Source organism: Cervus canadensis, chromosome 30, assembly GCF_019320065.1.
Source record: "Cervus canadensis isolate Bull #8, Minnesota chromosome 30, ASM1932006v1, whole genome shotgun sequence".
Lineage (NCBI taxonomy): Eukaryota > Metazoa > Chordata > Mammalia > Artiodactyla > Cervidae > Cervus > Cervus canadensis.
In genome coordinates this window covers 41,687,125-41,700,419 of record NC_057415.1, presented here as the reverse complement: position 1 = coordinate 41,700,419, position 13,295 = coordinate 41,687,125, and the positions used below count along the sequence as shown (strand labels likewise).

Here is a 13,295-nt window from a genome sequence, read left to right as displayed (position 1 = left end):
CTGTAATTTTATTTTGACATTATTTAAATTTTTTAACATTAGGGAAGGTAGGTTTGGATTTAGCATAGGAAAAACTGCTTAGAGCTATCCCACAGGGGAGCAAGAAAAAGGAGCCTGTGTCCCCAGACGTTCAGCACCAGCATGTCAAAAATGTGGTCAGCAGAATTAGTATTGAGTCCCACACCTCTATAGATGTCATCTAATGTTTTGTCCCGTTAATACTGAAAAACTGAGGCTCAGAGAGCTCGGTTTGCCTGAGACCAAGGGGATGCTGCTGCTGCTGCTGCTGCTAAGTCAATTCACTCGTGTCCGATTCTGTGTGACCCCATGGACAGCAGCCCACCAGGCTCCTCTGTCCACGGGATTCTCAAGGCAAGAATACTGGAGTGGGTTGCCATGTCCTTCTCCAAGGGGATGCTAGCGAGCACAAATCTGTTGATCTCCAAACCAGAGGTTTTTCAATCCATATCGTGGCTTCCGAATCACAGAAGTGATTTGTTATGCCTTCCTGGGCACTTGTGCACCATGACATTTCCCTCCAGCGGCTGGATGAAATCACGGGATGGTGTGGTCCAGGTAGGAGGTGAAGGTGCCCCTTGGGGAAGCAGGACTGTCCAAGGCAGGATGCACCGGGATAGAACACTGTTGCAGGTCATGAGAACGGGTCTGGCCCAAGTTTCTGCCCTGGATGCTGAGTCTCTGGCCAGGCTGCCTTCCCAGGGCTCAAATCAGCTCCTCTGCGGTGGCTGGGACAAGGGGGAGGTGTGAATGCCTCGTATGACTCAATACTGTCAGATTACACCGGAATGGCGCCCCCGTCTCCTCTCCCACCAGCAATGAGTGAGGGTTTCCATGTTCCCACAATCTTCTCAACATTTGTCATTACCAACTTTTCTAATGTTTTTTGTTGTTGTTGCCTGCTTAAGAGGTATAAAGGGCTTCCCTTCTAGCTCAGTGGTAAACAGTTAGCCTGCCAAGCAGGAGACATGGGTTCAATCCCTGGATCAGGAAGATCCCCTGGAGAAGGAAATGGCAATCCACTCCAGTATTCTTGCCTGGGAAATCCCATGGACAGGGGAGCCTAGTGGGCTACAGTCCATGCGATCTCAAAAGAGTCAGGCACGACTTAGTAACTAAACGACTAAAACAACCACAACAGGTATAAAGTGACATCATTATTGCTTTATTTATTTTTCTGATGATCAGTGACATTGACATCTTTATAAACTACCTTCCCTTGGGCTTTTAGATTTCCTCTTCTGTAAATTGCCTGTTTCTATCCAGTTATATGTGATGGTTTTAAAATATGTCAATGAATTCTTTGATACTCCCCCTGTAAGAAGTGGAGTTTACCTCCCTAGGCCGTATGTGTGCACTGGACGTACTCAGTTACGTCGTTTGCCCCTATTCCTGGTTTGCAGAGAGCTTTTAGCATCATCAGTGTGGGCAGTTCTTTATCAGATCGTTGTTCTGATCAATTTTTACTTTTTGTAGTGTTCTATCCATTTCATCTGTGTTTTCAAATTTAACAATGTGTACCTCTTAGAACCTGGAGGAGGGCATGGCAACCCACTCCAGTATTCTTGTCTGGAGAATCCCCATGGACAGAGGAGCCCGATGGACTACAGTCCATGGGGTCCCGAAGAGTCGGACACGACTCAGCGACTCAGCACAGCACCTCTTCTAATCCTTTTACGATCTTTTAAATCTGTTGTGTCTACAATAATTTATCCATTTTGCTTCTTTTTTAGCTTTTGGGTGACTTCTCTCTCTCTCTCTCTTTTGGTCAGTTAGATAATTGTCTGTCTATCTTAAGAAACTTTTCAATAAACCAGCTTTGGATTTTGTTAGTATTCTCTAAGTTGTTCTCTATTGCATCTTAGTATTTCATTCTTTCTTGTTTCTTTGTGTTTGTTCTGTTGGTCTAAGTATTGCTTTAGCTGTGTCCAATTTCAACTTACTGTGTTTTACTCTATTTATATTTTTAAAACATTAATTAATTAATTTTGGCTGCCCTGGGTCCTGTTGCTGTGAGCGGGCTTTCTCTGGTTGCAGTGAAGTGGGGCTACCCTTCCTTGCGGTGTGTGGCTTCTCCTTGCAGTGACTCCTCTTGCTGCAGAGCCCGGGATAGAGGCCCGAGGGCGTCAGCAGCTGTGGAGCCTGGGCCACGTGGCTCCACGGCACTTGGGATCTTCCAGGGCCGGGGATCGAACCCTAGTCCCCGGGACTGGCAGGTGGACCTACCCACTGAACGATCAGGGAAACCCTGTTGTGTTTTAATTATCAGTCAGTTTTTAGTACCTCCTAATTTCCTTTTAAACTCAAGCATTACTTAATAATTTATTAGTTTCCAAAAATATAGATTTTAATCTATATAGATTTTTTGTGTGTGGTCCAACATACCTAATTCAATAAATGCAATATATATAATGTTAATGGAATGAAGCGGGAAAAATCACATGATCATCTCAGTTGATACAGAAAAAAGCATTTGATAAAATCAAACAACCTTTCATGATTAAAAATACAACAACCAAACACTCAATAAACTGGGAATAGAAAGGAACATCTGCAACATGATAAAAGGCATTTATGAAAAACTCACAGCTAGGACTTCACTGGTGGTCCAGTGGATAAGAATCCGCCTGCCAATGCAGGGGACACAGGTTCAGTCCCTGGTCCGGGAAGATCCCACGTGCTGCAGGGCAGCTAAGCCCGAGAGCCGCGTCTACGGGAAGCCCCCACACCCGAGGCCCATCCTTCACAAGAGAAGCCCCCACAAGGAGAAGTCCAGGCAAAGCAACTAGAGAGTAGCACCCACTCGCTGCAACTAGAGAAAGCCGCAACAAACATCCAGCACAATCAAAGATATTAATTAATTAATTTAAAAAAACCTCAAGGGTAACCTCATACTCAATGGTGAAAGACTGGAAGCTTTTCCCATGAGATCAGGAGTAAGACAAAGGCGTCATGACACTTCCACTCAATGTAGTACTGGAAGTTCTAGCCAGAACAATCAGGGAAAAAATGAAATAAAAGCCATCTGAACTAAATTTGAAGACTGTATCTAGAAAACCCTAAGGAATTCACTCACCCAAAAAACCTGTTAATGCTAATAAATGAGTTCAAAGTTTCAGGATACAAAATCCACACACGAAAATCAGTTGTATTTCTACACACTAGCAACGAGCAATCTTAAAAGGAAATGAAGACAACTCCATTTACAATAGAAACTCAACATTTACAACTCAGCAACAAAAATTCAAACAACCAATTTAAAAATGGACAAAGCACTTGAATAGATATTCCCCCAAAAAGCTGTTCAAATAGCCAATAGGCACATGAGCAGAAGTTCAACATCACTAATCATTTGGGAAATATCAGTTAAAAGCAAAGGGAGACGCTACCATATACTCATTAGGATGGCTACTATCGATAAGAAATAACAAGTGTTGAGAAGTTGCTGGAGAAACTGGAACCTTCAGACATCACTGGTAGGAATGTAAAATGGCATAGCACCTATGAAAAACACTTTGGTGAGTCCTCAAAAATTTAAACATAGAACCACCATGTGACCCAGCAGTTCCACTCTTGTTCCTGAAAGGTGTGGGGTCCGGCTGCTTGCTACCCAAAAGCCAATAATCAGGCCAGGGTGGGAGAAAGGACAGTTTGCTTTGTTTCCGATGCCGGCAACTGGGGAGGAAGGCGGAATCCATCCAAAGGCCTATCCCCGTCCCCTCGACAAGCAGCGGGTGAGAGCTTTTATACCTGGAGTTGGCGGTGGAGGGGGTACTACATGCGGAAACCGCAGTCAGCTCTGACAGCCATCTTCAGACTGGTCAGCGGTGGGCTGACCGGCGGCATCTTGATTCTTCAGGTGTAGTTAATCATCAGTTCCAGGGTCCATGTGTTCGCACTTTTTTGAGGCCAAATCTTGGAATTGTAGCAGCTCATGTCTAGCGTATAGTCTGGTCATCATGTAGCTAACTTGTTCCACCTGGTGTTTCAGCATCTTTAAGACAGCTCACAGGACATGGCTCAGAATATTATGTATAGCCCTTGAGGAGAAACTAAAGGTCCTTGACTATGCTTAATGACTGTTTTCCTTTATTTCCACATGTTCTCATTTCTCTGATTAAACTTAGTCTTTGACTGAAGTTTCCCACAGACAAAAGGCAGGCAGAGGGCATGGGGGAAGGACCCACATGGTCCTGTCCTGTTTTGCTCTTCTGTAAATACCAGAAAGAGCTGAAAACAGACTCGCACGGATACTTGTATGCCAGTAGTCATCGAAGTATTATTCACAGTAGCCAAAAGGCAGAAACAGCCTGAAAGGCCATCAACAGAGGAATATGTGACAAAACATGGCATATACACACAGTGGAATAATATTCAGCAATAAAAATGAAATTCTGATACCTACTACAGCATGCATGAACCTTAAACATAAGCTAGGTAAGATAACCCAGACCCCAAATGGCATATATTATTACACTGATATGGAATATCTAGAAGAAGCAAATTCATAGAGACAGAAAGTAGATAAGAGTTTACTGGAGGCTTGAGGGGTAGAGAAAATGAGAAGTTGTTGCTTAATGGATACAGAGTTTCTGTTGGGGGTGATGAAAAATTTTGGAACTGGATAATAGTAATGGTTTCACAACACTGAAAATGTGATTAATGCCACCAAACTATATAATGTAAGGTAGTTAAAATGGCAATTTATGTACATTTTGCCATCATAAGAAAAAGGACCAAAAGAGTAAGTTAACATCACATATAATTGCAAATCTGATTTTAGAGCTCAGCAGTAAAGGCATTTAATTCTTTTATTAATTTTTTTAAAAAGAAATGCTGCATAAACAGTGCTCTCAATAACATAGAGAAAGATATTCTGTGAGAAGTCACAGACATGGACAATCTTGATTTGATTAGTGATTTAGAAGAAGTGGACTCAATGTGCCAAAGTTTTAGGATTATCTTCACCAACGTATTTAAATGGGTAAACAAACTGAGGTATATCCACATGGTGGGATACTGCTCAGTCATAAAAAGGAGAAACTCAACACATACAGTAACGTGGATGAGCTTCAAAATTATAATGCTGAGTGAAATAAGCAAAACACAAAAAGAATGTAAACTATATGATTCTATTTATACAAAATTCTAGAACTAACCTGGAGAGACAGAAAGCTGATCAGCAGTTGTCTGGGGATGCAAGTGGAGGGAAGGATGGAGTAGAAGGGGCAGGAGGAAACTTGAGGGGAGGTAATGGAGATCTTTATGATCTTAAGTTTACAGTGATGGTTTCACAGATGTATATTTATATCAAACCTCATCAAATGGGACACTTTCAACATGTATATATGTTAATTATACATCATTAAAGTTGTAAAAAATCATTTCCTGTTCTTGCTTTATCCTTTCAAATGCCTTATTTTCCTAAGTATATTTACCAAGCTTATTCTTGGCCAGTCTCCCCCAGTCACCTTGCTTCAGATGGTAGATGTTTGTCCTCCTTTTACCGAGGTTGCATTTCTCAGGTGGCTCATTAGTTTGGTCTAGAAGCTCCCGACCCCCTGGGACAGCAGCTCCTTGTACATCTGTGCTTTTAGGGGGAGAGGCTGAAGAGCAGGCTCTAGCCTATGTCTGTCCCTTGGGTTTAAGGAGAGAGGAGGGGACAAGCCTCAGGTCACTGAACCCCAGGACTGCCGAATCAGCCTCGCTCCCTCTGATTTAATCCCAGCTCTTAGGTGGGATTAATCCTCTGGTACGGGATTTGTCCTTAAATAGTCAGACTGGGAGGAGGCAGTCTCTCTGGGATATGTAATCTCTGGTTCCAGATTTTTCCTCACTGAGGCTTTTTGCTGTCCTGATAAGCTTGTGCTGTAGGTTTCTAATGGGAAGGGGCAGGCAGTGTTTATCCCAAGACAACCCCTAAGGGAGGCAATATTCGACCTTAAAGCCCTCTCCTCTGTCTTATCCTTTCTCTGCTCCCCCCATCAGCCTTTCTTCCAGGCTGGAGGTACCCACTCCGCATGCCCAGCTCCTCACACCAGGTCCAGACAGACTTCTGTCTCCCCACAGTCTTCTTATAAGTTCCTCAACTCTGTCTTTTCATTTTGCTTAAATAATTTCTCCAGAATGGATTTTGAGAGAGATGCAGAGAAAACCTAGTGTTAATTTACAACCTTAATAGGGACCCCATCTTTATTTGATCTGATTTAAAACCAGAGGAGGAGAGAGGAGCCTGGCAAGCCATCAACCATGGGGTCGCAAAGAGTGGGACACAACTTACTGACAACAAAAACAACAATAAATACCACTTAATATTCTTTGAACGGGTAGTCGAGATTTGAAAATCACGTTCTGAACATCATAAGAGAACTCTACAGGTAATAGGAACTACAGAAAAGTGGAAAGGAGTTTGCTGATGTGGAAGCCAGGAAAACAAAGAACTTTTAGACATCTTTTGACAAATTCTTGGGAACTATATCCATTGGAGTTAATATTTTGTGAACGTGAGTGACTGACATCACCCTGTTCTGAGTGATGGGAAAACTTGAATACAAAGCATTCTACACAAGCTAACATCAACCAATCCCACAGGCCTCCAGGCTGTATTCTGAGGGTACCAGGGTTTTTTGTCCTTTGGAGTCTTTGTTCTGATGGTTCCATGTACCTAAAACACACTTTCCAGATCTGTATTGTTTCTGCTTCTTCTCAGTACTCAGGACTATTCTCAAATTTCACTTTTCTAAACAGTTTTATGACCACTCTGTCCCCTAAACCCCCATGCATGCGTGCTAAGTCACTTCAGTCATGTCCGACTCTTTTTGTGACCCCATGGACTGCAGTCCGCCAGCTCCTCTGTCCGTGGGATTCTCCAGGCAAGAATACTGGAGTAGGTTGTCATTCCCTTCTTCAGGAGATCTTCCCAACCCAGGGATCAAATCTGAGTCTTCCATCTCCTGCATTGGTAGGTGCGTTCTTTACCACTAGTGCCGCCTAGGAAACCCCGGAGTCCCATGTCCAGTCCCAGTCACATTTGAATGCCTCATATACAATTTTTTTTCTTTTTGGCACTTGAAAGTGTTAGTGGTTCAGTTGTGTCCGACTGTTTTCGATCCCATGGACTGTATAACCTGCCAGGCTCCTCTGTCTGTGGAATTCTCCGGGCAAGAATACTGGAGTGGTTTACCATGCCCTTCTTCAGGGGATCTTCCTTACCCAGGGATTGAACCCAGGTCTTCTGTCTTACCTGCAGGCTCTTTACCATCTGAGCCACTAGGGCTTGGGGATAATTCCTTTCCTTGGAAGGTTGAAACATAGGTTTCCAGGCAACGGTCCTAAACTTTGGCATAGATATGAAGTATATACAGACTTGCCAGGTGGTGCAGTGATAAAGAATCTGCCTGCAAATGCAGGAGGAGACGTGGGTTCAATTCCTGGATTGGAAAGATCCCCTGGAGGAGGAAATGGCAACCCACTCCAGTATTCTTGCCTGGAAAATTCCACGGACAGAGGAGGCTGGCGGGCTGTAGTCCATGGGGTTGCAGTGAGTTGGACATGACTGAGCACGCATTCAGTTATGACATATATAAAGATCTTATTAAGAGCAGAGGATTCTGACAACTAATTTCAAGATAAACCTGACAACTGATTAAAAAAAAAAAAAAAAGCAACAGAAGACTCCTGGGCCACATCCCAGTAAATTCAGTCAGTCTGGTTAGGTACAAACTGGTGTTGGAGGGTGAAGCTCTGTGTAGGATACAGGACTCTAGGCTTAAGGGCAGAGAGACATGCATCGGAAAGCAGCTCTGCTACTTTGTGTAATCTTGGGACATTCACTGAATCTCTCTCAGGCTCAGTGGTCTCGTCTGTAACCTGGGGTCAGCCATAGCTGTCATAGCATTGCAGTAAGATTAGAAATAGTGCCTAGTTACCATGCAGAGCTGTTGGGACCTAACTCCATAAGTGGGGATTAATCCTGTTGCTATAACATGGCAGACCGCTGGCTATGGAAATGTATCGTGTATAACAGACTCTCGGCAATAATTAGTGGTCTTTAAATACTGTAAGACCAGAAGAGGAAGCACCCTATCTGTTCCCTACTGATTACTAGAAATCCCTACTGATTACTGTAGCCTGCCAGGCTCCAGTGATTGGTGTGTTGGAAATGTCATATAGCAGGTACTCACAAATAGATCTTTGTTTTACTTTTAAATATTTATTGATTGATTTGGCTGTGCTGGGACTCCGATGGGGCACATGAGATCTTGAACCTTCATTGTGGTGCCTTTCAGTTGCAGCATGTGGGATCCCATTCCCTGACCAGGAATCAAACCCAGGCCTCCTGCATGGGGAGCGTGGAGTCTTAGCCCCTGGGCCACCTGGAAAGTCTTGACCAACAGTCTTTAAATGGACGATTGAAGCTCCCATCTCGCATTTCTGCCAATGTCAATGTTTGTCTTCCCAGTGCATATTTCCCTGTCAGCACTGGTTGTGCTGGAAGTTTGGGGTGAGTGTGCGTGTGTGTTTTATGTTATTTTGACTCCTCCAGACACATTTTGTTTTGTAGTCACCTCAACATGGAATAAGTTGTTAGAGATCAAATTGTTTTCAGAAATGTGAGGGAGTTGTTGCTGAGGATCCCTCCTGCTCGAATGTGTTAGGATTCTCTATGTCTAAGAATTGATGCTTTCAAATTGTGGTGCTGGAGAAGATTCTTGAGAGTCCCTTGGACTGCAAGGGATCAAACCTGTCAATCCTAAAGGAAATTAATCCTGAATATTCATTGGAAGGACTGATTGCTGAAGTCAAAGCTCCTATACTTTGGCCACCTGATGCGAAGAGCTGACTCATTGGAAAAGACCCTGATGCTGGGAAAGATTGACGGCAAAAGGAGAAGAGAGTGGCAGAGGATGAGATGGTTAGATAGCATCATGGATTCCATGAACATGAATTTGAGCAAACTCCAGGAGATAGTAAAGGACAGGGAAGCCTGGAGTGCTGCAGTCCATGGCGTTGCAAAGAGTCAGGTATGGCTTAATGACTGAACAACAACATCTGATTCAATGTTTTAAGTAACACCTTAATTAGACATAGCATATGTGCATGTGTACTGAGTCACTTCAGTGGTGTCTGACTCTTTGCAACCCTATGGACCATAGCCCACCAGGCTCCTCTGTCCATGGGATTTTCCAGGCAAGAATACTGGGGTGGATTGCAATTTCCTCTTCCAGGGGATTTTCCCCACCCAGGGATCGAACCCACATCTTTTATGTCTCTTACATTGGCAGTCAGGTTCTTTACCACTAGCGCCACCTGGGAAGCCCAACATAATGTACATTCATTGCAAAAATTTGAAAAATACTAAAGAGAAGAAATAAGGATGTGTAAATCACAGCTTACACCACTCACCCACAAGAACCACTGTTAACATTTTGGTGAATATTCTTCAAGCCCTTTTTTATGTCTCTAGATAATTTTAAGTGAAAAAAAATTGGAATTAGATACTAAAAGAAATTTTCACATATTGCATTGTGGGGAAATAATTCTGGTTTACACATGAGTTAACTTGAATTTTATGCAAACTGAAAGAGCTTATAGGTGGCCTATCAAACATATATTGTACATCTGCTTTACTTAATAAAGAAAAGGGCACATTGACCAGAAGGAAAGAGTGTCACTTTCAAAATAAAAGACTAAATGCCTCTTCCTGGGACACCAATGCTGGTCCTTCTTTGATGATAAGACTTCCTTCCCAGGTGCCAAGATCGTACAGAATCACTGTGTGTGTGTTGATCTGCTTTTTTTGAAACCTTGAGAGAAATACTTCCCTGATGTGTTTGATGTTCTTTGGTTTTGACAAGACATACAACTCTGCTGACACCCATGTTTCTCCAGCGCAGTTCCTCAGAGTAATACGAAAGATGGTCTTCCAGGCTGTTATAGATTATTTATTCATTACTTTCATCAGCACAGACTGTATACACTCTTTTGCAATGTGTTTCTCTCAGTGTTGCTATATTATCTGAATTTTCATATTATTTATTAAGTGTTCTACAAAAGCATGATTTTTTTAGATATCTCAAAGCTTTTTTAAATTTTTATTGAAACAGTTGATTTACAATGCTGTTAATTGCTGCTGTTCAACATAGTGATTCAGTTATACACACATATATATTCTTTTTCGTATTCTTTTCCCTTATAGGTTATCCCAAGATAGTTGAGTATAGTTCCCTGTGCTATTCAGTAGGACTTTGTTGTTTACCCACATAAATCGATATCCACATCTCTGAACTTTCCTCCTTAAATGTGAATAGCCTTTGAGATGGATCACCAAACTGCCCTCCAGAAAAATTGCACACGTTTACGTTCCTACCAGTAACATTTGAGAGTGTGACTCTCCACTGTCTCCCTACTGTTGGCTACTGTGGTTTAAAAAAAATCTTTGCCAATGTTTCAGATGAAAAATAGTATATCATTTATTTTAATCGTGTTGCTTTATTCCGGTAGAGTGTAAAATTGTATAGACACTATTTTCACAACTTTGCAAAAAGATGTGTACATATCAAATGTGAAAGAAACCATGGAGAAATGTCAGCAGCTGTGTTACAGGATTATGATATAATTCCATTGTTATACATTTTTTAAATTTAAAAAAGCTCTCTAGCTGATCACTCTTTCTTTCCCCAAATCCCTCCTCTCTCTCTTCCTGGGCAGAGCAGAGACTCCGTTTCTGAGCCTTGCGCCTGGATGTGGCCGTGATTCAGTTCAGACTAGTAGGATATAAAAGGAACTGATGTGCAAGTTTTCTGAGTCAGCTCCGTCTTGAGCTCCTTGTTTTAGATGTTGGCTCCTTCCTCTTTCCCCAGAGTAGCAACCCAGCTTTGATTCGGCAGATGATGACCCCCTAGGGGACGGCGGAGGAACCGGGAGCCCTGGGCTACTCACAGCAGGGCCACCTCATCAACCCAGCCTGCCTCACCCGTTTGTTTGGTTTCTTTACAGTTTTATTTACGTCTTTATATTCAGTTGTGCTGGGCCTTCGTCACTGTGCGGGCTTTTCTGTAGCTGAGGTGCGCGGGGGCTGCTCTAGCCGGTGCGCGGGCTTCTCCGTGCGGTGGCCGCCCTCGCGGAGCCGGGGCTGGGGGCGCGCGGGCTGGCGTCGCTGCCGCCCGTGGGCGCCGCGCGCGCAGCGCCCGGGCTCCGCTGCGCAGGGTAGCTGCTCCGGGACATGTGGGATCCTCCCAGACCAGGGGCTGAGCACGTGTCCCCTGCCTTGGCCGGTGGATTCCTTGCCGCAGAGCCACCAAGGAAGCCCTGCCTGATCTGTGTTTAAGAGATGAATTTCATCATGTTTAGGCCCCTCTAGAGTCTCTTTGCTGTAGCAGCTTAGCTGTGACCCTAAAAACACTTCAACCCCCCTCCCCCTACAAAAAAGATTGGGGACAGTTTGGAGGTCAGTTCACAGTTCATGGAGCTGATTGGAAGCTACCGTGCATTTTACAGAATACCATAAAGTATTGGTCTTTTCTATTCCTTCATATAAACTTTGACTTCCCCAAAATTATATATTTAGTGTATTTTAAGCTTAGGATGTTTAGAAATAATACCTGTAATCTGTTGTTATTTATTATTACTTATAACCTAAGATATCATAGATAATCAATATAATCTAAGTGCATTGATAGAACCCCAAACAAAAATAACAATTACAGGGAAGGACTGGAGACTTAGAAGTAGACAACAGACCTGTGAACACGGTGGGGGAAGGAGAGAGTGGGATGCATGGAGAAATTCGCAAAGACACCTATACACGACCATGTGTAAGCTAGATAGCTGGTGAGAAGTTGCTATGTAACACAGGGAGCCCAGCCAGGCACTCTGATGATCTAGAGGGGTGGGATGGAGGCTCAGAAGGGATGCTGTGTATGTACAATTCCGGCTGATTTCTGCTGGTGTGCAGCGGCAACTATCACAACATTGTAAAGCAGTTTTCCTCCAATTAAAAAATAAATTGTAAAAGGTCACAACTACACACACGCAGCCAACATCCTCTATAGGGGCTAAATTTTTCCCACGAGTGTTTTGAAGGCTGCATAGTCATCATTGGTTTTGCAGCATTGTGTATTCTTTTTAAAAAACTTTTATTTCACTGAAGTATAGTTGACTTACAATGTTGTGTTAATTTCTATGATTCAGTTATATTGGGCTGTATTGAGGTGTATTGGTTAGACTGGGTTTTTCCATAACATGTTGTGGAAAAACCCAAATGAACCTTTTGACCAATCCAATACAAATGTATATATTCTTTTTCATATTCTTTTCCTTTATGGTTTATCACTGGATATTGAATAGCGTTCCCTGTGCCATACAGTAGGACCTTGTTGCTTATCCATTCTATATATAGCAGTTTGTATCTGCTGATCCCAAGCTCCTAATCCATCCCTCCCCCACTGCTCCTCCCCCTTGGAGTCTGTTCTGTAGCTCCATTGTGTATCCTTAATGGCGATGATTGTAGGATAGGTGATTATGACAGTGGAAAGCATACATTGAAAGAGTCACATGGTCGGTTGGGTTGAACGCACACACAGTCGCTGCAGTTGAATGTATGTGCAGCCACCACTCTGGACAGCGCGGCATCGGGCAGCACAGAGCCGGCTTTGTCCCGGATACTGAAGGCAAGCAAGAGCCCCCAGCCCAGCACAGGAGAAGCTGGGGGGTCACATGTTGCCATCACAGCACGTCACCCACTACCTTCACGAATGACTGGTCCCAGAGCCCCGAGAAGGCCTGGATCCATGATTCTCATCACGGGTTTATAGCCAGCTATGGCCCACCCTCTGACAACCTGAGGAGTAGGGACCTCGTATCCAGGGAAGGCAGTGTGACTGCTGCCCCCTGGTCACTTGGGAGGAACGCCCTCCCTCCTCTCGTGAGTGGTCCTCTCGTGGCAGCCGCAGTGGTGTGAGATAGCAGTGGTCCACAGCCTGCTCCTAATAAAAGCAGCCGAGGTCCTGTTTATCTCAGTGATGTGGCAGAAATGGGACACCTGAGGCCAGAGGGCTTGGGTGTGCTTCCCAGCCCCATGTCTCGCTATTTTGAGAACCAGTGTGGGCAAGTGATGCCATTCTGCATTTTGTTGTACTTGTTTTAACTGAAGGTCATCATTAGCAATTCACTTGGGGCCCCATTGCCTTCATAATTATCATTTTTGCTGACTGTATACTATTTCATCAGATAAAAGAATTTGTCAAAATAGCTCCTTATTATGGACTCTAAGAAGT

General features: G+C 43.6%; 1 protein-coding gene across 1 annotated transcript in view; it reads right to left on the bottom strand.

Moving 5' to 3' along the window:
- The window catches only part of B3GALT9 (beta-1,3-galactosyltransferase 9), a 56,729-nt gene extending 45,164 nt beyond the window's left edge, over positions 1-11,565 (bottom strand). The window contains exon 1 of the mRNA XM_043453005.1: positions 11,027-11,565. The gene's annotated coding sequence lies outside the window, so the exon portion shown is untranslated. The remainder of the gene's footprint in view (positions 1-11,026) is intronic.
- Positions 11,566-13,295: the final 1,730 nt, after the last annotated feature.